The 23,800-nt window shown below is 35.7% G+C and overlaps 1 pseudogene; it reads left to right on the top strand.

Moving 5' to 3' along the window:
• The first annotated feature begins 9,081 nt into the window (after window positions 1–9,081).
• LOC102481085 (vasculin-like protein 1) lies at window positions 9,082–23,219 on the top strand (annotated as a pseudogene).
• The last annotated feature ends 581 nt before the right edge of the window (window positions 23,220–23,800 follow it).

A 23,800-nucleotide genomic window follows, 5' to 3' on the forward strand; every position in this document is an offset into this window, starting at 1 on the left:
TTTGGAAGAGGTTTCTTAGTTGAATAATGGGACCTCAGAGAAAAACCCTCCCTGCACTGTGAGGGCGCTGTTGGAGATGAGGGACAATAGGCAGTTAAAAATCCTTAGTTCTGATGTAGCTTCTAAGATCTTCTAGTTATTTTTAATTCAAAAATGTTTAGTATGCAATGTACCATATTTTGGTGTTTCATTTCCTGAGCATTAACAGGACAAAGAAAACTACACAGTAGTCTCTCCTTACGTTCATTGTACAAAATGAGTTCTGCCTTTAGAAGTTGACACTCAGGTTTTCTTTTTAAGATCTATAAACGGCAAGACATTAGTAACCCAAGCAGTCGTCCATAAAGACACCTTGGCTCAATTATCGCACAAATGCTTAGTATACACATCTCACCGGCAATTTTTACTTCTCTTGAGTTATAAATAGCTGAGGTTGGGTTTCTATGAGAAAAGGATTTACATACATCTCTGACAGGAGGATGCTATTGATATAGGATAAAAAGCAATTTCATTCTCAACTCTTAGCCTCTAAGCTATGCTTTATTATAATTTACAAATAGAAGGATTTGTCTTGAACTTCTAATTTTTCCAGACATATTAGTGGAATAACATTTTTACTCAATAAAATCACTTAACACATATCTATAACTTAAGTAACCCACTACAGGGTTGTACTTTAAAAACTATTTGCCACAACAAGAGCAAGAGAACATAACAGGAAAAAAAAAGTAAATACAACATATAGTTGCATTATTCACTGAAGCAAATGTTTTTCTATTTATTTCTTTCAGAAGAAAGTGTAAACTTCCAAGATGTCTCATGAATTTCTTACTCTAACTGTATTTCAAGAGCACTCAGAACATTTTAAAATAAATCCATAACCAAATTCAATTAAAGGAATTTATTTTAACCAATATGTCTAAGCAATGTAGATATTATTATTCTCCTCAAAAAAAAAATTAGGAAATACATGTGATTTTAAATACATTAAAAGTTAAACACATGCATACACATAAAAGCTCATTAAAAGATTCTTGTTCTTTCACTCACTTTCTGTCATTTTGTTATGTGGTAACAGGTGATCATAAGCTACGTACAAAATATATTCATTACATTATTAGGTTGAATTTATCTAAATTTTAAATCTCAGGTAGTTTTATGGTTACTGAGACAGAACGTTAAGTTCAGCTAAATCTTTTTGAATAGTCAAGAAAATAGTTGATAGTCATGCTTTTTCTTTTTTTCCAATAAAAGGTACTGTTTCAGAGTCTACTAAGAGTACTGGAACTTTCAGATTCAAAGTCAAACTATATCATTTATATATTTTTTTTGTTTACATTTTTGTTCTGGTACAGAGAGAGAGAGAGAGACAGAGACGGTAAAATGCCACAATCCCTCTCCTTCATTCTATTGGGTACACACACACACATGCAACCAGCATGAGTTTCAAGTCACCAAGTCCAGGACTCAAACTGCAGCCAGCCATGTGGGAGTCCAGCGATGAAACTGTTACTTCATCTGCTAGGCTCATTTTTTTAAACTTACATTTAATCACTGTCCATCTTTTCAGTGTGCAACATTTTCTTTCCAGTATGAATATGCTGTATATTAGTCAAGTAAAAGGCATTACCATTACATTATCATCACCAACTCTTTATTTTTGTGTCTATGAAATGTTTTGTTTGTTTCTCTAATCCCCTCCCTGCCACCCTCTATTACCTACTCCCTACTACCACCTCCTTCTATACTGTCTCTAGTATCTACAGTTGGCTTCCCTGCTATTACAACCTTCATTCTTTCAGTTTCTGCTGTAACGTACAGATTCTTCGTATATATTAAGCAAGGAAAAACTATACTATACATTTAGGGCACTCAGTTCTGCAGAATCTTCTATACTCAGTCTTCAAATTCTTCAAAAGTACTTAATGTGCTTCAGCATTGTATTATTATTTTACTTTATTATTATTTATTATATTGTTTTTATATTGTATTGGATTGATATTTTATCTTAAATTTCAAAATATTTAACATCCTCATCCAAATGACATTCTTTGTATTTCTAAAATATAATGTAACGTAAAGTATGGAAAGCCAGATGTACTTGAGCTTGACTTCCTATAACAACTCTCCCCACTCTAAAGAGGACATATCTTCTTGATGATGCTGTCTAGTGTTTCAGTATGGAGTCAATATTGTTATAATACAAGATGGCCTTAATCCTCAAGTTTTAGCCTTTCCGAGTCAAGGGTATTTGAGGCTCAGAAAACAATACCACAAAAGATCGGCAATTTCAGGGACCAGCTGTTAGCATAATGGCTATGTCGCTGGACTTCCATGTAGTTGACCGTGGTTCAAGTCCTGGACCCAGTGGCTCAAACTCACGCCGGGTTCATGTGCATGCGTGCCCAAGATCCTGAGAGGAGAATAGACGAGAAAGGATTGTGGCATGGCCATCCCCCCTGGGGAGGTGATTTCTCACTTTCTATCTCTCTCTGTCTGTCTGTCTGGCAAGCACATGTGCCCTAGAGCAAAAAACTCTCAAAAAAAAAAAAAAAAGATTGGCACTTTGACATGCTGAACAATTTGAACCAAATTAAGAAGGCCCTAGAACCTGACTCACAATCAAGGACTTCTTAACCTCTCTTCTCCTCTTCACCTCCATATTTGGAAACTCAAAATGTTTCTATGATCTTCCAATCAGAATGCGTAGTTTAAGTATGTTCACCATCTTATTTAGCAAAGCAAGTCATGTAACCACGTCTAAGAAAATGGGAGACTAGACAAAATAATTTCAAATACTATCATCACTTCTAAGATCTATAAAAGAGGCAGGACTATGAAAGGAAATGGAAAATGGGATAAGATAATGGGTTATTAGTTTATTCATGTAGAAATAATAGTGTTAATACAACCTGATTCTGAGAAATCTATTATATTTTCTATAATTCTAAAACGTAGGCTATTCATTGGAGTTAATATTGAGTTATTACAGCTCTCACATATATTTATGTATTTTAAATTATGTATGACTATAGAAATTTGATGACATAGAAAACATGAACCTATTCTAATGTGTTATAATTTTTGTTATGCATGCAACTTATTTTGTTTTTCACAGTGTCACAATTTGTATTGCTCTGGTACCACATTTTTCTGTAAAATATAAGGATGATGTGTTAAAAAATATATTCATCATACATTTGTAATGTCTGGATGTCTCTCAAGTAGAATGATTCAGGCTAATATTTTACTGATGGTAAGATTAATTTATGAACTTTAGACAAGTATAGATGCCAGTTAATCAGCTTAACAATAATCCACAATCCTCAGAACAACTAGATTATTTTCTTTTATCATGTAGAATATGCATTTGACACCACAGGGAACTATCTCCAGTAGAATTTCGGGCAGTTTAATTTTTTTATCTTCTTTATTCTCTAAGTGCCTTCAAGGAAGCTGGATGCCATTCACTATTGTAATATCTCACAATGTGGCAAAAGCCTCACACGTGTTAAGAGCTCAAAAATGTTTGCTGGAATAAGCAAATAAATGAATAAATACAATCTAAACTCCTAGGACAAGAGAGGAAGAAGATAGGGCTGAAAATAGTTAAGAGAGTACCCCTGTTGCTTAGCACACAATGAGAAAGGCTTAAACTTGTCGTTCAAGAACTTTTTTCTATGACAATAAACTTGCTCTAAAATAAATGTTACTATAAACATTAGTGAGTAAAGATATAAGCAAACACAGGTACAGAAGAGTCTACAAGAATGCATAATCAATAAAAGATTAAACGTCTTCTGCATCCGATATATAATAAGCATGAAAAGGTCCTTTCCTTTCTTGACTGAAATTTTTCATTCATTTACCAGTTATTTCCTCTACTCAACTCTGCTTTGTGATATTAGGGCTGAGACCTTACAACTGCACATTTTTCCTTTCCCAGCAGATAGATTCCTTGTCAAGTTTTTCAAATATAGTGAACTAACGGAAATCAGACATCTGGTAGAAGGTGCAGTGACTTGCTTCTCCATGTTTGTTTTCTGCTCCTGTCATCACCCCAAGATAGGTCCTTTGTCCTGATAGGAGCAATTGGTTCCAGTGACAGGTATTGGCTTCAGTTTTCTATTTGCTCCCCAAATTCCTAGAAGCATCCTTACCATGCAGGCTCTCAGAGGGATCGCTATCAGCTATGTTTTTTGGAAAGTCTGAGCCACAGCTTCCTGCAGTGTATATCATGCAAACAAAGTAACCAATTAGGATACAGCATAGGCATTAGTGCTGACTAAATTTGTGTTATATTTTTAAATGTAAATGAATAATACTGAGCTGTGGTCAATTAGAAACCATAGGTCAATTACACAAAAATTCCTTCAAAGAGCTTTGCTAACTCGCACGATAATGCGGTAAACCAAGCACCCATCTACTATTTGCTCTCCTAGTTCATTATTAAGCAGTAAGTAGTCCACACCAAGTAATTATAAACTACTTAGCACTATGATTTTGAAGGTCCTTAGCAGATTATTTTACAAAGACAATTAAATGTAAGCTGAGTGAAATACTTAATTAGCATAAGTATATAATAGCAATACAAATAGTGAATTTTCTTTTCATGCTGAACTGTGCAGTTCCGTTTCATTCATTACATGAATAAAATAGGTCCACTATAGACTCCAAATTTAATATAATATATTAATAAATAATATATTATGCTTTCTGATTATACATTTGAACACACTTATTTTATAAAATGCAGAACATCAAGGTATGAACTGTTCTAAAACATTCTTAACACTTCACAAGGACAATTAGTAAAATATTCAGACACATACAGAGGAAATATACATTATATATACAGTTCCCAAGTTACTAGGGTTCAACTTTCAATTTTCCAGTGGTATTTATAACACCATAAGTGAAGCAGCATATGTACATGCACAATGGAACTGCATTTTTTAGCCTAAATTTATAACATAAAAATGTTACTGTCAGTAAATATTCTTCAAAATTACCATTTTAAATTAACTGGAGTAGGATTGTTTATGGGTTAAGTAATCAGTTAATTATATGTTTATGGCCTATTTTTAAAAATTATTGGGCCAACCAGTGGTATGAAGGTTAAGGCGGCTGGATCCAACATGGCCAACTACATGGTTTGAATCCTGCATCATGTGACTCGAAAATCACTCTGGGCACAAATGCTTTGTGTGCCCAAAATCCCAAGAGGAGAATAATGGAGATTGCAACATGGCCAATCCCCCTGAGGGTGATATATCACTTTCTCTGTCTCTCTTTCACTTTCTCTCTGTCTCTAGTGAGCCCTATGGCAAACTCAAAAGAAAAAAAAAATATATATATATATATGTATATTTCTAGGAAATCTCAAGCGAGATTTAGGGCAACACTGTGGCTACTTTGAGAACCTATTAATATAATCCTGAAAATATCTGGGTAACATCTTTTGTATAGTTCTTGGTCAAAGTTCAGGAAAGTCCTTGGATCCTGTTAGCCAGTGGAAGGTGAGAGTAATAATTACAAACTGATTTTATGCTTCTGTGCCCTGTTACTCCACGACTCTTTTTAGTTGTAATATATTGCTCATTTCCAAAGATTAACCACGTATACCTGGACCAGCTAATGTGGTCCCCAGCACAAAATCATATCTGTGCTTATTTTCATCAGCTTAATCCAGACAAGCCTGGGCCTGGATAGTAGCAATAGTGTATCTAGAGGACCTAAAATGTTCTTAATGTCTCAGACTTATTCTCTAGAAGATGTATCTAATAGTTACGCTTTGTCTAGGCCAGGAAATGGGAACCTCCTCTGGAAAATGACTCTGATCATATTGCCACGTCTTTTGACCATCTTGATTTCCTTCTGACTCCTTAAGTATTTAAACTTTTTTGAGTAATCCTCATGGAGTCTACATCTCTTCTTTTTATCAATATGAACTCATTAATTTTTCCATGCAGTAGTCAAATGTTTGTACATGAAAAAAGTGAAAATTATGCCTTTAATGTGATCTGCAATTACTTCTACCAAATAATAGAGGGGATAGAGAAGATCTTTGTTTCTCCAAAATATAAATTACTAACTTTATCATGTAGAGGTGACAAGTTAAGGAATATTCTGAATATTATTTCTTTCCATATTATAGTTTTAGATTGTACTCTCTAAGTTAGTTTTTGTCTTTGGAAAGGAGTAGAAATGTCTACTGTTGTCTGCCAGATGACTGGAGGATGGCTTTTAAAATGTGTTAATAAAAGGGTCCAAAAGCTTCCTGTTTTGCAGTAAAGAAAAGAAGAAAAAAAAAAAAAAAGAATGTCATAGTCAAAACCCAAAACCTTTTCAACCCCAGAATAGTCTATACTGTAGGAAGTATGGTCTTGTAAGTTCTATTATACCTAAAATAATTCAGTATTGAAAAATATGTATTTCAAAGAGTAAAGCACAGAAACTTTGGCAGAGAGAGTAACCTTTGGAGATAAGAGGTAAGGCTTCCCACATATGCCATCCTTCTGAGACTCCGATTGATGTAGACTATGTTCTTAAATATCTGTGTTTATCTTTTAAAATCATAAACAATGAATCTGGTAATTATAATACTTTTGGGAATACACTGTTATACTCTCAAACCTCTGGCCCCTCTGTTGTGTTCTGGCTTTTAATGAAGTATATTTATGACTCAACCAGCCTGTTTATTCGTTATTTGTAGATTCTTTTTTCTTTTTGATATTTTGATTCTAGATAAATTTGTATTTTATATATGATGAATATTTAAAATGTGTATGCCTATAAGTTTAATTTTATATGTGGATCTCTTAGTTTTACCTTATAATTAAAAATCCCTTCTTATATTTAGAAAATGTTTCTTTATTATAGGAATATTAATTTCATATATATATTTATTTATTTATAAATTCATTCACTCCATGGGGGAGATTGAGAGACAGAGGGTTAGAGAGAGAGAAAGATATATATAAAGAGAAATGCACTCCTAACAGACCCTTTACATGTTTTCCCAGCCTAGACTGGGCACACGTATGCATGCCCTGAATGCACAGGGAGATCTCGGGATGTGAACCTTGGACTTTTCCAAGTGCGTCCAGTGCTCAGAGTGTTTTACTTCTGTGCTGCTGACTTGTTTTAAGTATATACTTGATTATTGAGGTTTTTGTTTGTACAAACTGTTCTTCAGAAGAATACTAGTATTCTGAATTTCAAATGTCAGATTTCTGTTTTCTTTCATATATCTCTGTCTTCTCTTTCTTCATAATCTTTGTTTTTTTTTTTTTTTTCAGAGATATTTTTCCCCCATAGGGGTGCATGCACTTAACAGAGGAACAAAGAGAGACAGAAAGTGAGAAATCACCCCCAGGGGGGATGGTCATACCACAATCCCTTACCTGCCATTCTCCTTTCGGGACCTTGGGCATGCGTGCACACGTGCCCAGCATAAATTTTGAGTAGCCAGGTCTGGAACTCAAACTGCGAACAACCACATGGGAGTCCAGAGATGTAATTGTTATGCCATCTGCTAGTCCCAGTAATTTTTAATTCTTATCTTTCCTATCTTGGAGTGTCAAAGACATTTCCGAACTTTATTTCTGATGTAACTATTATGTTATTCACTTGTCATTTTCTTATTCTTTCTATCTTCACTTTTATTTTGCCCCTCATAGCCAGTGCTTTCTGCAGTTCAGTTATCCTCCAGCTTTTTCATTGTCTCAGATGTGAATCTTAAACTTTATGGTACCTAACTGATAACATAATGTCCATTATTTAACTTTTTGGTATAGTGTTTTCAAGAATATATACTTCTGCTACTGTAATTATTATTTCCTCCTTTTCTAATGCATAATTTTTTCAGACCTTTCACTTTTATTTATTTATGATATTTCAAAATGTTGACCATAAAGATTTATCATCATCATATTTTTGCTTAAAAACAAGAAGGTTTGTTTTTTTGTTTGTTTTTAGTTTCCTCATTTTGATATTAGAAAGAATCTCTGGGGGATTGGAGCCTCTAGGACATGTACAGATGAAGGAAGGAGTGGAAGAGTAATAAATTCATATGGCCTTCTAAAGAATGGATCCAAAATAATAAGTGATTCCTTTATTGAAGCAGCTCTTCATCACCTTCTAGTAGCTTAGTTCAGTATTTGGGAAGGGGCAGTACAAGTGAAACACAGAAAACTAGAGAGAATAAAACCTCATTTTGGAACTATCTTTCTCCTCAACTACCCCTTACTTGCTATCTTTTACTTTATAAAATTTTGCTTTCAATTTATAAATAGGAAATACCAAATAAGAAGAATATACATTTAGGCATTTTATACCAAGAAATTTGCCTTGAAAGCAGCTCTTCTATGGAGAAAAAAGTTCCTGTCTGATTTTTTTTTTTCAAGATTTCTTATATCCTTAGATTTTGAAGGTTAAGACAAAGGTAAATACCTATGTGCACACTTTATCAGCAGTTGTGTAAGAATACTGGGATTTGTATGTTAAGGACTTTGTCAAGAGGGTGTATGAACACTGTAGCTGACTGCTTCTATATTTTCTAGTGTTTTCATATAATATTTCTGCTCTGTCACTTTGGTGACACTATTTGCCCACATGTGAGCTTACCTGTCTTCTATGACCTTCTTACAAGCAATGCTTTTGCTCCTGTGAAAGGTCCACGTGTTACCTATTGAAACAACGTCATAGTGCCATAAGTCAAGGAAGCTGTATGAGGTGAATGTAGACTTAGCTCTTTCCCCTTCCTCCTTTTTTAAAAATGTAACACATGCTTTTATATCCCACTTTCTCCTTCTCCTTTCTTCCCCTTTGGAAAGGAGTCAAGGACTCTAGATAGTTTAAGATGAGCAATTGAGGGGATGAAGAGAATGAGCTTCGCGGAGCCTGGTGTCTTGGTGCTTGCCAGGTTATGTAAGCACGCTTATAACAAGAAAACTTCGTAGGAGCTCCAAGCTAGCAGACTCAATGAATTTGGGAAACAGGACCACGCAGTTTTACATTCTGGGATCCTGGTCGTGAGGCTGGATGCCTCACCTGGTTGAAAAGAGATACTGGACCAAAATGGTGGAGCATGACTTCTTTCCTGCTTGACTAAATTTCTCAATGCCACAGTCAGCAAAGTCACCTACAGCCACCTTTGAAAAACACAAAGAGCACCTATCCGAGCAGAAGGTCAATTTGCAATAAGCCATCCGTCATTGACCTAATTCCTCTGATGGCTTTTTTAACGATGGACTCCTAAGAACTACAGGAGATTCCTGGCACCAGCGCTCGCTGTTCTGCATGATTCTGTGGACTCCTGTGTCTCTAAAAGAGCAGATACTGGAATCACAGGGAGCGTATCTGGTTGGCATGGCGCTTCCTGAGGTTATGATGGCATAAGCCAGAATAGTGGAGGCGGCTCAGGGAACCATTGACACTGGAATGGCAGCTTCCACTCCCTGAAAATTTGTGCCTTTCCAGAAAGTCACCTATGGAGATTTGGGAAGAAAAGAAAGATAAGGTAGAAAAGTTGCAGTTTGAAGAGGAAGACTTTATTTCGAATCCAGAAGCTGGCACAGAATCAACTATATAGACGTACTGGGGCCCCTTCTGGAGTGTGGGAAACCCACCTCATGCCAAACAACCCTCTAAATTGCTAGTTATCAAAAAGCCTTCCCAAGAAGATCCTGCTGCTTCCTTCTCCACTGCATTCACCTCACCAGTATCTCACCACGCAAATGGGAACAAATCATCAACAATGGTTCCAAATGTCTATGAGAACCTGGTTCCTAAGTCTGCACCATCTGCTTCCAAGCCCAATGCATGGAAATCTAACCAAATGGAATACAAATATGAATTCTTTTGCTGTAGCAGAGAGTCCTCTTTTACCAGCCCAGTCTCTGTTACCAAACCAATGGTACTGACTGGTGGCACAGTTCTAAGTTCTCCCAAAGAGTCCCTCCAGTACCACTTCTCCAATTGAGACCCGCTTTTCTTGTATGATAAAGTTGACCCACAAAACCACTGACAGGAAGAGTGAGTTCCTGAAGACTCTGAAGGATGACCAGAAGGGAGACTTCTCAGAGAACAGAGACTGTGAAAAGATGGAGGATTTGTAGGACAACAGCACACCTGAATCAAAGGAAAATGGGGAGGAAGCTGTCATCAGAATTGTCTTTCTCTCTCAGTATATTCTATAACATGCTTGAAAAATATTTGCAACTTTATCATATAAAAGTCTAAGTTTGTAATGAACCTTATTATGTTTAAGACCTTTAATAAATAGTAAAGAACATGGGCCAGCAGGTGGTGTGGTTGTTAAGGCACTGGACTCTCACATGGTGAACTGCTGTCAGAGTCCCGGACCTGGCAGCTTGCTTTTTCACTTTTCCTCTCTCATACACGTGCTTTCTTTCTCTGGTAAATTTTTAGAAACTAATAATAAACTAAATTAAATAATTCTCTAAAAAAATAGTAAACAAAGTAAGTATATCACAAATACATCTCTAAGAGTATTCTTTGGTGTCTTTTGAGCCCTTGACATTGAAGGATGTGTTAATTACCCTTTTTACCTTATTTTCAAAGTTTGTATAATTTTCCTGACATATCAATTTCAAATTATAGTTTTCACTTATATATCATAAAATATTTTATCATCTCATGTGAGCAATTTTATTTAAATGACTGTCTTTGTAACCATTGAGTCATGTTGTGAATCATGAAACCGATTTCTCCAAATGACATCATCTTTACTTACAATTTGTTGTCAGTTCAGAGCATTTCAAATTCTTATTTTTTCCCTAAGCATGAAGTCTCCACTGGTTATGTATGATCTCCAAAATATGTCCATTTACTTTGCTACTTCATGTAATCTACAGAAAGTTCATTTGTATCACAAACATTTGAATTTGTGAAGTCAGAGTCTTAAGAAGGAATCAATCTGTTATATTTCTTTGCTGTTCCATTTTTTAATGAGTTTCTTGGGTTTTCTCTATAAGCATTCAAATTTAATATTGATTGAAGACATTTTAGTTTAATGTGCATTCCCAATACAACTTTAGTAACCACAATAAGGTAATTAAGATGTTGTCCTTATAAAATGAAACCCCTCACAGAGAGAGAGAGAGAGAGAAAGAGAGGGAATTAAAATAAAAAGCAATTCTCAAGTTTTATGAGAGCTAATTTTCAGACCAAGAAAATTATTTCCTTTCATTTGGGCATTTATGACATATTTTCCTTTCATCTTTCAGACAGATGAAATTACTGATAATTCCTATATTTAAAAAAAAAGGACATTTTTGAGATTTTTCAGGAGTAATTGTCAACTTCATGCAGGGACTTTACTAATACCTGAGTTATATTTTATCTTTGGAATCAGGGTCATTTCTTAATAATTTACTTGTTGTTTAATTACTTTATTTTCAATTGATAGTAATACACTATTTGCAAGCTCATTGTGGGTTTATGTCATATCTTTGAGAATTATGTCTTATATTCAAAATTTTAACATAATAGTGAAAAATTCAGTAATCCATGTTGAAGTAATATACTCATTATTGGGATCAATGTTTACAAAAGGGGTTCTAGAATTAATAGACATATACCATAGTTTTACTAAACAGATATTTATTTAGCTGATCCTTACCTTAAAGAAGATGATGATATGTTATACGTTATGGAAATACCAATTGTCTTTTACTCATGGCAATCGTGTGTAAGAAGGGCAGGAAGGAGTGATACCTTTCCTTACCCATCAGAATGTTCACATTCAACACCTTTATAACAAAGAGCGGGTTAACAAGATAAAAGCATAAACAATGATCTAATCAAACTTATACATGATATGGGAAACTTCGTAAATGAAGTTTCAAAGACCCAGAAGAAAATGTCAATTATCATGTCTAGATTGGACAAAGAACAGCCATGTAATTGAACAAAGGGTTTGATTTAATGATAATAGACCAAAAGGAGAAACCAGCAAGACTGAGCAGATTATTTTTTATCTTTCTGTGTAGCATTTCTTCCTCCCTGGTGTAGCATTGAATTCTTCTGGAATGAGGGTCTTTAAGAGAGAAGGAAAAAAAGAGAATAACCTTTCTGCATTTTATGGTTTGCTTTTCAGTAAGGAGTTTTGTTTTTATGACATGCCTTTGGGAGAGTAATCTTCAATTCTATGACTTGTTGCAAGGAAAAGGTGGGTTGAGAGACAGAAAATCAGGAGATTAGAGTTCTTGCTTCTGAGACCCATTCAAAGCATTCAGCATGTCAAAGCGTCATACTTTAGGGTATTGTGCTCTGAGCCCCAACAGTGAGTACCACATCTTCTAAATGTACACACTCTATAAGACAATGAAAATTTTAGCAAGGATATAGCTTAATGGTAATAATAATATAAAAAGATTTGTAGACTATTTCTGGATTTTTATATCATTCTTTCTTCACTAGTTACTTCCTTTCATTTATTGTTCTTTGAAAGTGACAAGACCAAATACGTACATACATACTGCAATTTCTAAAACCAGTAAAAAAGCAAGTAACTATTAATACACAGGTCATACCAGGGGTCAGAAAATAAATTACTTATAATAATGAGCTCACGATGTTCCATTTTAATTTACAGTTACTTATTCTTTATTTCTGATAGTTGGTAAAGTGTATAAATTATAAATTTTTCATAAAGTTGTAAAAAGAATTGGCCTTCTTTGTAGCTTATTAAATTAATTCTATTTTACTTACCGGTAGCATTTAAATGTACTTTATTCTCAGTAGTACCCTCACTAGTTCTAGGTGACAAATTGAAACCCTAACAGCCCGGGGCTTATCTCATAATGTTTTTCCTTTCTGTCCTAGATTTTGGATACCTTCATAAAGGATCCTAGCTATTCATCCACAACTATTTCATGCAACCTTATTATTATTCTGTTTTACCTTGCTTCATCACTTTCTAGACAAGCAGTAATGTAGCAAACATATTCACATGCTTGTATGGCCTGAAGGACACATGTGCGTTTAAACAGTCAAGTAATCACAACAACACAAAAATGCCTTTTTGTCCCAAGAGGTGGCTCCATTTCTTATCCCAGGCTTAATAATCAAATGCCTATTGTGTTAAACAGGTCCTGTGTCTGAGCCAAACAGAATGAGATTTCTCTTACTACTTTATCTCACCCATTAAAACCCAGAAATTAAAGAAATGTTCAGCTTCCATGGCTTAACCTGTACATTGGGGTTTTCAAGTAAATTTGGTGACTCCCTGTGATAGTACTGATTCGATTCTCCAGTTGGGCTTAACACTGTTTCAGAATTCAAAGAGATCTGAATTACTTTTGTTCCCCTCGAGCACATCAAGCACAGAGCACATTGTTGTCTTCACACAACGCCTTCCTTTCTCTGGAGTTTGAGAGCACATCGGTGTTATCCCTTTCACACCTACTTTCCTTCTTCAGGGAAGGGTCAGCTATGGGACACTTCTCAGCTTAAGTAATTTTCAATTGTTTTTAAAAAAACACATTTTCTTAAGACAATATGTATCATGTCTAAGATATTTCAATATTCTTACATGAAATGCAAAGAAAAGAAGCAATAAAGATAGTGTCCATTATAAAATTAGGGGAAAACAAAAGGGGGAAATCATTTTTCTCCCAAGAAAAAGATTGAGATAAGCTCAAATTTTCATGCAATTATGAAAACAACAGATTAATTTAATTATTTACAAATACTTTTTAAATATAAAAATAATTAGGAAAAACTGTTACAGTTCTGACAATGGGCAAAATAGATTATTGGGCTTGCTTTCAATGAAATGCTGGTTATTGTGTAGTACCTGTTTGGGGATCACCTGATGCTATGAGGTGAGTATTTTTGAATGTCTTTAACTAAGAGATTTACTAGAAGTTACCTTATAGAATTTGAGTAAAACAAATTCTTCCAAGTCACAGTGTCAAATGATCCTCACTCATTATAATGCAAATGAATTTTAACAGGTATGGAATGTAAATATCTGATTCAAAATGTATTTTACTAATTTTAAACTTTTATTGATTTCTTTGTTAATTAATGAGTTAAAAAATAATGTATGCTTATTTTATATTTGTATAAAAATAATTATTTAAATTTTCTGAGAGTTCTGCTTTAAGTAATTACAAAAATTATATGTATGCAGAATAAAATAAAAATAGGAAAAGTTCTGTTCAAACCCTAGCATTAAAATGTTATTATTTGCCAGATCTTGTTATTATAGGCAATATAAATGATAATTAGCAAGAGATTATGTTTAAGAAGTTGTGATTCTAATGGGTCAAGTTTTGTTGTAGTTTAATGTAATTATCTGTATTGGAAGCAAAACTGTATTTGTGTATATTATTTTGCCTTTGAAGTATCCTTTAATACAGCTTCCTTTTGTCCTAGTTTGTCACATCTTCAATGCTTTGGGATACCTTTGCCTACTTTTGTAGAAGGCATTTACTCCAGGAAGATGAGCAATGAGCACTGGTGTCAGAGATGATAGGCAGGTGGTACAGTCTGGATAGTCAATGATCCAAAATCAAGTTGACTTGGTAGAATCCAATGTAAACTATAGCTTTTTTTTGGCTTTTTTTTTTTTTTTGTGATTTTGTTTAAACACACCCACATGGTCAACCACAGTTTGAGTCCCAGACCTGATGGCTTGCAAATCACACCAGGCACATGTGCATGTGTGCCCAAAATCCCAGGAGGAATAGGGAGAAGGATTTCAGTGTGGCCAACACCCCAGGGGGTGATTTATCACTTTCCTTCTCTGTTTCTCTCTGTTTCTGTCTGGCAAGTGCAAGTGTCCTATGACAAAAGCAAACAAAAAATGCAATAATGAAATAACAATTTTTCTGAAAATTGGAAGGGAAACATAGAAAGAAAGAATAATGCTGGCAGCAGTCAACAGCAGATCTTGGACAAAATAAATATATCCAAAAAAAAAAGTAAATATGTCCAGCTGGAGCTGAATGAAATTGAACTGAGAACAGAAGCCTGGGTGGAACAACACAGAGGTCTACCCAAAGATAACAGAAGGGGGTGAAATCTCAAAGGGAAGCCTGAGGCTTTACTGAACAAAAACATTTGAACTTTATTTGGGCTTCTTTTATTTCTATAAACTGCTGAGGACTAAATAACAATCTGAAATTATAACAAAGACCTAGATATTCCTCTTATTAAGCATGTACTGAACTGGAAAGAGTTTTATAGATTCCCTTGATTTAAAACAAGTATTGGGACCAGCAGATGGTATAGTGGTTAAGGTGCTGGACTCTCACATGGTTGACTATGGTTCGAGTCCCAGGCCTGCCAGCTTGAAGCTCATGCCAGGTGCATATGTGTGCCCAATAATCCCAAGAGGGGAAGGAAGGAGAAGAGATTGCGAAATGGTCACCTCCCTCAGGGGAAGATTTCTCACTTTCTGTCTCTTTTGTTTCTCCACAAGCACATGTGCCCTATAGCAAAAATTTCTCAAAAAAAAAAAAAAGTAATAAATAAAACAAGTAGATTTATTGAAGACTGTCTTCTCCTAGTAATTGCTGTAGTTTGGATATCATATCTTCCCTCACCCCCAGATTCATGTGTTGAAATTTGATTGTGATAAGACTAAGAGAGTGAAATTTTAATTTGACTATTCTAACTAGTATTAGAAGCTGTACCCTATTAAAAGAGATTAGGATGAAGGTCAACAAGGTGGGACCATCATGATTGATTTTTGTCGGTTTAAAATGAGAGAGAATCAGACCAGGACACAGATACACCCTTTCCTGTCCTCTGCCAGGTAGTGTGAGCAGAGAACCCTCACCAGATGTGGCCTCTGGACCTTGGACCTCCATACTGTGAGCTGAATAAACTATTCTCTTAAATTACTCAGACAAAATTGTCTCGTATTTTCAACAGACTGTATCAGAACACTAACAAGCTTCCCTCATTTTGTTTTTCTTATCTGCTATTAAAATTCCTATCTATGGTAGCAGCTGAAGTTATAATTTTAATATAAAAATTGGTTTGCTGAGATTTTTTCCTCTCTCTCTTCTATCTGGGCTGCATAAACAAAGTTTTATAATTTAAAGACATTGTGGAAGGGTTCTTGCAGCATTTACCTAAGGGATGAGAGTAAGAGAGATTTGGGGATGGAATAATTTGGGAAATTCAAATAATAGGCATATTTATAAAACTATGCAATATTTTGCTACATGTGTCTACTTTATAAAAAAAAATAACAGAAGCATTTTAGACCTATAATTTTTCCTTAGAAAAAATATTTTTTGCCTGTTTTCTGGGATACTTTTATAATTTAAATTTAAATATACAATTTAAATATACTAGCAAATAAATACATTAATTTGCATATAGTGGGTAAAATATTCTTGTATAGGCTGCCTCATATATTATGTAGAATGTCTTTCACAGTAGTTTTCATTTGATATCTAGTAGAAGGTACTTGTAATTTAAAACTATAAATATTATTTGCTATTTATGACCAAGTTATACATATATTCAAACAATGCATGTTCACTGAGCTCTACTCAGTACCAGGTATTGTTCCTGTGCCTGAGGGATATGGTCATGGTGAGAGGGAGCTGAGAAAAACTTGCAGATTAGATGTCAAGAAAACACCATTTATTGGTAAAGACAGACAGTATGAGAAGTCTTTTAAAAGCTCATGAAAAATGTGTATTATGAAGAAACTATGCATGGATTTCAATTTTTTCAACCAGCATAAACTTTTACTACCTTGTTAGAACATGTCAGAACAGAATCTAGTTTGAGGCATTAAAAAAGATAAGATATGAGTTTGAAAAGATCCCCTATCAGAGCAACATGAACTCTACTTGAAGGAAGAACAAACATCAAGTTTATGAAGAAACTTGAGTTAAGGAGTGATGAAATAATTGATGCTTCAAGAAAAGTTATGAGGAGAATGCCCCTGAAGAAAACAAGAAGTTTGGTCATTAATACTAAGAACAAATGAGAAGGGGCCGTCAGGTGATGTGGTGGTTAAGGGCACTGGGCTCCCACATGGTCAACAGTGGTTCAATCCCGGACCTGGAGGCTTGCCTTCTCACATTCTCTCCTTCTCATTCTGTCCCTCTCTGGTCAAATTAAAATAAATAAATGAAGTTAAATAAAATAATTCTTCAGAAAATTAAAGAAGAAATGAGACAATGATGATGCCCATATCAATCTGTGAAGAAAAATTAAATTTGACTATTCCCTGTTTTAAGAGGACTTAATTGAGGGGAAACAATAGCTAACAACATATATAAATATATATATATAATCAACTAGCTCAGTTTACACAATTCTGGCTGGAAAATGAAAGTTGAATAAATTAATTTTCTGTACTATGAATATAGAAACATTAAAACCCAAATCAGTTGTTGTGTTATTCCTCAAAGTATTAATTTGAAGTTATTACACAAAATATTGTAATTCTAATGAGGATGCAAGAAAATAATGAAAGGCACTTAATGTTAAAAAAATTCTCAACTACATAAATGAAAGGGTTTTTTATTATTTAGTTAGTTAGTTTTTGTTGTTGTTGTGTTTTGTTTTGTTTTGGCTTTTGCCATAGGGTGCATGCACTCACTGAAAGGAGGGGGACAGTGAGAGAGGGAAAATGAGAAATCACCTACTAGGGGGATTGTCATGACTCAATCCTTTGGCTTTTATTTTCCTCTCAGGATTTTGGTCATGTGTCCACACGCACCTGGCATGATCTTAAAACTACTAGGCCTGGGACTCCAACCATGGCCAACCAGTGGGAATCCAGCCTCTGCTTTAACTATCACAACACCTGTTGGCCCAAAAGAAAGGTAATTTTTTAAAACATTGGAACTCAATATCCAAAATAATATTGCACAAGTTTTATTTTTATTTATTTATTTATTTATTTTGCATTGCCAGCATTATATTTTCTTTTTTTTTCTTTCTTTTTATTTTTTTTGGAGAGGTTTTGCTATAGGGAATGTGCGCTCACCAGACAGACAGAGAGTGACATAGAGACAGAAAGCGAGAAATCACTCCCCAGGGGGGATGGCCACACCGCAATCCCTTCTCCTCCATTCTCCTCTCAGGATCTTGGGCACGCATGCACATGTGCCCGGCATGAGTTTTAAGCCACCCAGTCCGGGATGCGAACCGTGGCCGACTATGTGGGAGTCCAGCGACATAGCCATTACGCTAACTGCTGGTTCCTGCCAGCATTATATTTTCTATATTTTAAATGTACTCATTTAGATCTTTATATTTTAAAATGAAAAAGACAATTCACTTGGAAAATTTATACATAAGAAAATTTTCTACACATAAATTGTTTTAATTTTGAATTTCATGTTAGAGTGAAAAATTGTCCACCAAAAGGGATTCCTTAAAGTTTCTCCATTTTTCTGTAAGGTCTATGTTACCCATATGTTCAAAAAAATAACAAAAACCCTTCAAGCTAGAGTTTATGACTATTTACACTGCACTGAAAAGTCTAGTGAACTACAGGTCTGAACCACAGAGATTTGTTCCCTACTGTAAAATGGTCAGTATTAAGTATCACTGTGGTGATATTTTTTTATGATGCATTTGACCTATCCATAAGTACTTTCATAATCTGACAATAATATTCAATTTGCAAAACAAGTCCCAGTCATTTCATAGTGCTCAGCATGCAGGGAAGTATTAGGTATTTTGTGTTGGTTTTTGCAGAGGGCCTTGTAGTGACCAAACGGGTACCTTCCATTTTTCTTTTTTAACAGTTGGGTTGCTGATCTCACAAATCATATTTCAGTTGGAAATGAAAGGTGCACTGCTGCCAGCATTTTGTTAGAAATAATGACACACTTTACTACCTGTAAGTGCTGACTGAGTGCTTCTGCCTTTTCTTCCCAAGGTGACTGTAACACAGATTGATGAAAGATTCTGCAGGACGACAAAGGTTAAAGATGCAGACCCGGAGCTAGAAGCCAACCCTGACACTGATGGAGTGGAGAGAGACGAGGATGCCCACATTCTTGTCCTCTCCTCTGATAACCAATGTAATATGAAAACTGACTGCAGAAGAAAGGAACAAATTAAATCCATTAATCAAGCATATCTCTGTTAAACAGTTGTTTTAAAGAGACGAACAAATGAAAAATTTACTGTTTGTTTTCATGCTTGCAAGGATTGGGAAAGAAAATTAATTATAAGGTACTGGCCACACTATTAGTTAAGTTTTTCTTGAGGAAACTATTTATTGCTTTGTCAAAGGACAAATGAACCTCATTAGGGAGATTAGTTTCAGTTGGTAGTTTTGCATTAGGACAAACTAATAATACACACTCCTAAAGATACCCCAAGTTAATTATGAAAATTGAAATTCATTTTTTACTTCTTAATGTACTAACTGTTCAAAATGACCACTCTATTAGCTTTCATGAAGCCAGAGGAAAATCGAATGAAGCCCCACCTTTCACCCAAGCTCCTGAAGGAAAACTGTATCAATGTGGGCTTTGGCAGTGTTGAGATGATGAACTTGGGTATGCAGGGGTTATAACTCGGCTGTGGTATTTTACTCTTATGTTGAAGCATGTCAAGCAGAGCTCCACGCCAAAAGCAATTTTTGATAAGCTCCTTTGAAATCCTTTTCTTTTCAAAATGTTTTAAGTGCCCTGGACAAATAGCAAGCTGACATCTGGTATTTTGAATTTTCCTGTCAATCTACACAGTGCAAGGCAGAAAAAGGAAAATGCTACTTTGCTATCAATCCTGTCTGTCCAGTGGACTGAGGCTCCTAAGCCTGCTCTAGTGAGTGCAGTTCAGTTTCGATGTTCATTTAATCCCTGGCCTTTCTGTCGAGGCTGCTAACAAGGGGGCCAATTACTGCTCTGTGTGAGAGAGAATGCTAGGCTGCACACACCTGTCTTACAAAATCTGGAGTGAAACCAGACTCATTCCACGAAGTGTATAAATCAGTTGTGAAATAATAATGACTTTTTTGGATTCAAGTAACCTGGACTGGATTCAGACTGTTGACCCAGAACGGAAGAGTTCAGTTAATCCTTTGCCAATCCCACGAGCCATTGAAGACATCCCCATCCAATTCCGACCTCCTTTTGTTTATAGGAGCATTGCTCTTGTTTATGGGAATGCAAGTCAAATTGACACATACTTTCTGTTTTTGTTTGGTTTGTTGGTTTGCTTCTCTAATTTAACAACAGCTTTAGGGGCAGGACTGTTGAATGAATTGGGTCAAAATGGCATCATAGTTCAGTGCTTTCACTCAGAAGGTCTGTTACTAACAAATGATGTAGGTAGAGTTTTAAAATAGGTTTCTTAATATAAAACAACTAATTTTGTAGACAGATTATCTCATGTCATAAAAACTCAGTATTTCTTTTAAAGAAAATTATGTGTTTATAACAGTGATACCCACCAGCTTCCTGTTTGCCTAGTATAGGAAGGGGCTTTCAAAGTTCACTGTTAATAATTTTCTTTCCTTTTTTCTAGATTATTATTATTTATTCTCATTATTTTTTAACATTCAATCACTATACATCATTTGACTAGTAAAGAGAATTTACACAACATTAAATACTCGGACCAGTCCAGTTGACAATACTATACATGTTATCATCAACTGTAATTTGCTCCTTGAGAGGAGAATAGAGATAATCAGGATTGAAGTTTGTCCAGTATAAAGGACCTTAAAAAAAGATTATCAAAGACAAAAAAAAAGTGGAAGAAGAAAAGAAAAACAAATGTTTAGCTTGGGTTTCCCAAAACGAATTCCAGAAGAGCTTAAGCACAATTAGCTTATATTGAGAGGTGATCTCATGAGCACAGTGAGGGTGAGGCAGTACTATAATCTCAATATGTTCCCCCCAAATATTCATGTGTTGAGCCATTGAAATGGTATTACAAGGGTGCAAACGTGATCTAACTATGGTGTTGAAAGGTGGCGCCTTTAAGAAGAGAGACCAAGGTCACTAAGGCAGGGTCCCATGATTGAGCTCTGGTAATATATTATAAGGAGAGGGAATGAGATTAGGAAGCATACACAGAACACAGACCATGCTCTCCTACACTCTACCACATTGTTATGCAGCTAGAAGATACCCACCAGAGAGGGATACTGGACTTAGTACCTCCAAGCCATGAGTAGAATAACATCTATGGTTCTAAATCACCTAGTTTCAGTTACTAGTCACAATGTGGACTTGATATGGAGAAAAGAAAAAGCCAATGTAGGAGTCATAAAAATAGGCTCATCACTCTGAGAAACTGGGGCTTGGGACCAGCAGATGACATAATGGTTACGTTGCTGGACTCCCACATAGCCAATTGTGGTTCAAGTTCTGGATCTGGAGGCTTGAAACTCATGCTAGGTGCACATGCATGCATGCTCAAAATCCCAAGAAGAGAATGAAGGAGAAAGGATTGTGACCTGGCCATCACCCTGGGGGTTGATTTCTCACTTTCTCTCTTTCTTCATGTCTCTGACGAATGCACAGTTCTTATGTCAAAAATCTCTCTCTCAAATAAATAAATAATTATGGGACCAGCAGTTAGCATAATAGCTATGTCACTGGACTCCCATGTAGTTGACAGTGGTTCGAGTCCTGGACCCGGTGGCTTGAAACTCATTCCGGGCACGGGTGCGTGCATGCCCAAGATCCCAAGAGGAGAATGGAAGAGAAGGGATTGCAGCGTGATCATCCCCCCTAGGGGGTAATTTCTTGCTATCTGTCTGTATGTCTCTGTCTGGCGAGCGCATGCACCCTATAGCAAAAAAAAAAAAAAAAAAAAACCTCCTCTCAATAAATAAATAAATAAAAGAAAAACTGGTGCTCAACCAAATTCTGGGTCTTCCAGGAGACATTTCAGATCATATCTCAGAATGCTGCCCCAAGAAGCAAGAAAGCTGAGGTACACACCACTCCTATTCCTCACTAAGAGCTGTTTCTCAGGGTCATAATTCCCAAGCATTTCTAATCTTCCCTAATCTTCCCTATCCTCTTACAGAAAAGTGGGCTGAGCACATTCATGAAGTCAGAAAAAGTCCTAAAGAAAGGAAGGACTTTAGGTGGAAGCCATAGTCATGCCTGAGAACTGTCCAGAAAAGCCCCAGGTGATCTCCAGAGTAAGCCTATGGAGGAAACTACAGGACATGAAGGGATAGCTTCTTCTACATCACGTAGAAACTTAAATATTTCATTAAATTATGAAATAAGGCCAGTGCTGACCATGGCAGTTAAGCACAAGCATACAAATTTGGATCGCACCTGGCTGACCACAGTTCAAATCTCAACCCCAGTGGCCAGAAAATATACTGGGAATGTGTGCGTATGTTGCCAAAATCCTGATGAGATAGAGAAATGGAGGGAAAAGGGAGCGGTGTGTTCATGCCCCACCGGTGGGTGATATTTCTCTGTCTCTCTCTCTTTTTTTTTTTCCTCTCTCCCTCTCTCTCTCATTGTCTATCTAGCATGTGTGCCCTCCAGCAATACAAAAAAAATTGCTAAATGAAGTCACAACAAATCACAAATATAAAAAGATGATAAATACAGTCATTATAGTTTTATTCAACATGGCAGTACATATGACAAGTGTGATAATGGTATTAAGCCTGCTCTTAAGCCATCGCTTTGTTTCAATAATAAGATAATAATAATAATGAATTATAATCACAGTAACATTAATACCATATAAACACACTGATAGATGTTTCCCAGTAGCTCACAAAAGACCTGCACAAACAAAATCCCCTGAGACTTTGGCTTCAGTATCTTCTTAGTAAATGTCACATGATTGCTCTCAAGATTTTCTGTAGCCCTCATGTATGTAGTTCAGAAATTAAGCTGAGCACTACCTGTCAAAATGTTTCTAAATAAGAACAGTAAAAAGGTTGCAAGATAATTCAAACTATTTAACATGCAAACGTTTGTGATAATTGATAAATTATAGTTTATTATAACCTAGTTTCTCATCTTTCACAAAATTGACATTTTAAAGTAGATAATTACTTATTGGGAGGTATGGGAGCTGTCCTATATGTTTTTTGATGTTTAGAGATATCCCTTATCTGTACTCTCTAGACACTGGTAGTGTTGCAGAAAATAGACCACCAAGAAACCAAACGCCACTCAGAGAGTAGGAAAACTCAGGTCATTACACTGGCAGACTCGGAGGAGCTCGTACTCCAAAGTCTGGGCTCCATCTTGGGGAAGTTATAAGGGCTATATAGTCAGAGGTAACAGGTGTTAACAGACAAAGGAAACTAGAAACAACTATATTACTTTCCCTAGTTCCTAGAGATTGACAACTTGTTGAAGCAGGCAGTTTACCTACGTAGAATAGATATCAGTACTTTGTTTCCAGGCACCTTTTAGAAGTAGAGTTAGATAGAGGGGGCTAGCAAGTGGCATGGTGGGTAAGGGCACTCAACTCCTACTGCAGTTCGAATCCCGGACCTGGTAGTTTGCTACTTTCCCTCTCACTCTCTCACATTCTGTCCCTCTCTGTTCAAATCTAAATAAATAAGTAAAATAAATAATTGTTTAAAAAAAAGTAGAGTTAGATAGCCAACAGGATCCATATCAGTAGCACATCTCGCCCAGGTGAAAATAACAAGAGAAGTCTACAGACATTGATAAATGAACCCTAAGGTAAAAGTCATCCCATTGAAGAACTGCTGATTTAGAGGACAGGAAAAATTGCAAACTGGACACAACAAATAGCTTATTTCTGGGGTCTGTTTGAATTTGGTTCATTTGCTTACACATCATACACACACACACACACACACACACACACA

The sequence above is a fragment of the Tupaia chinensis genome, unplaced genomic scaffold (assembly GCF_000334495.1).
Source record: "Tupaia chinensis unplaced genomic scaffold, TupChi_1.0 Scaffold140301_1, whole genome shotgun sequence".
Lineage (NCBI taxonomy): Eukaryota > Metazoa > Chordata > Mammalia > Scandentia > Tupaiidae > Tupaia > Tupaia belangeri.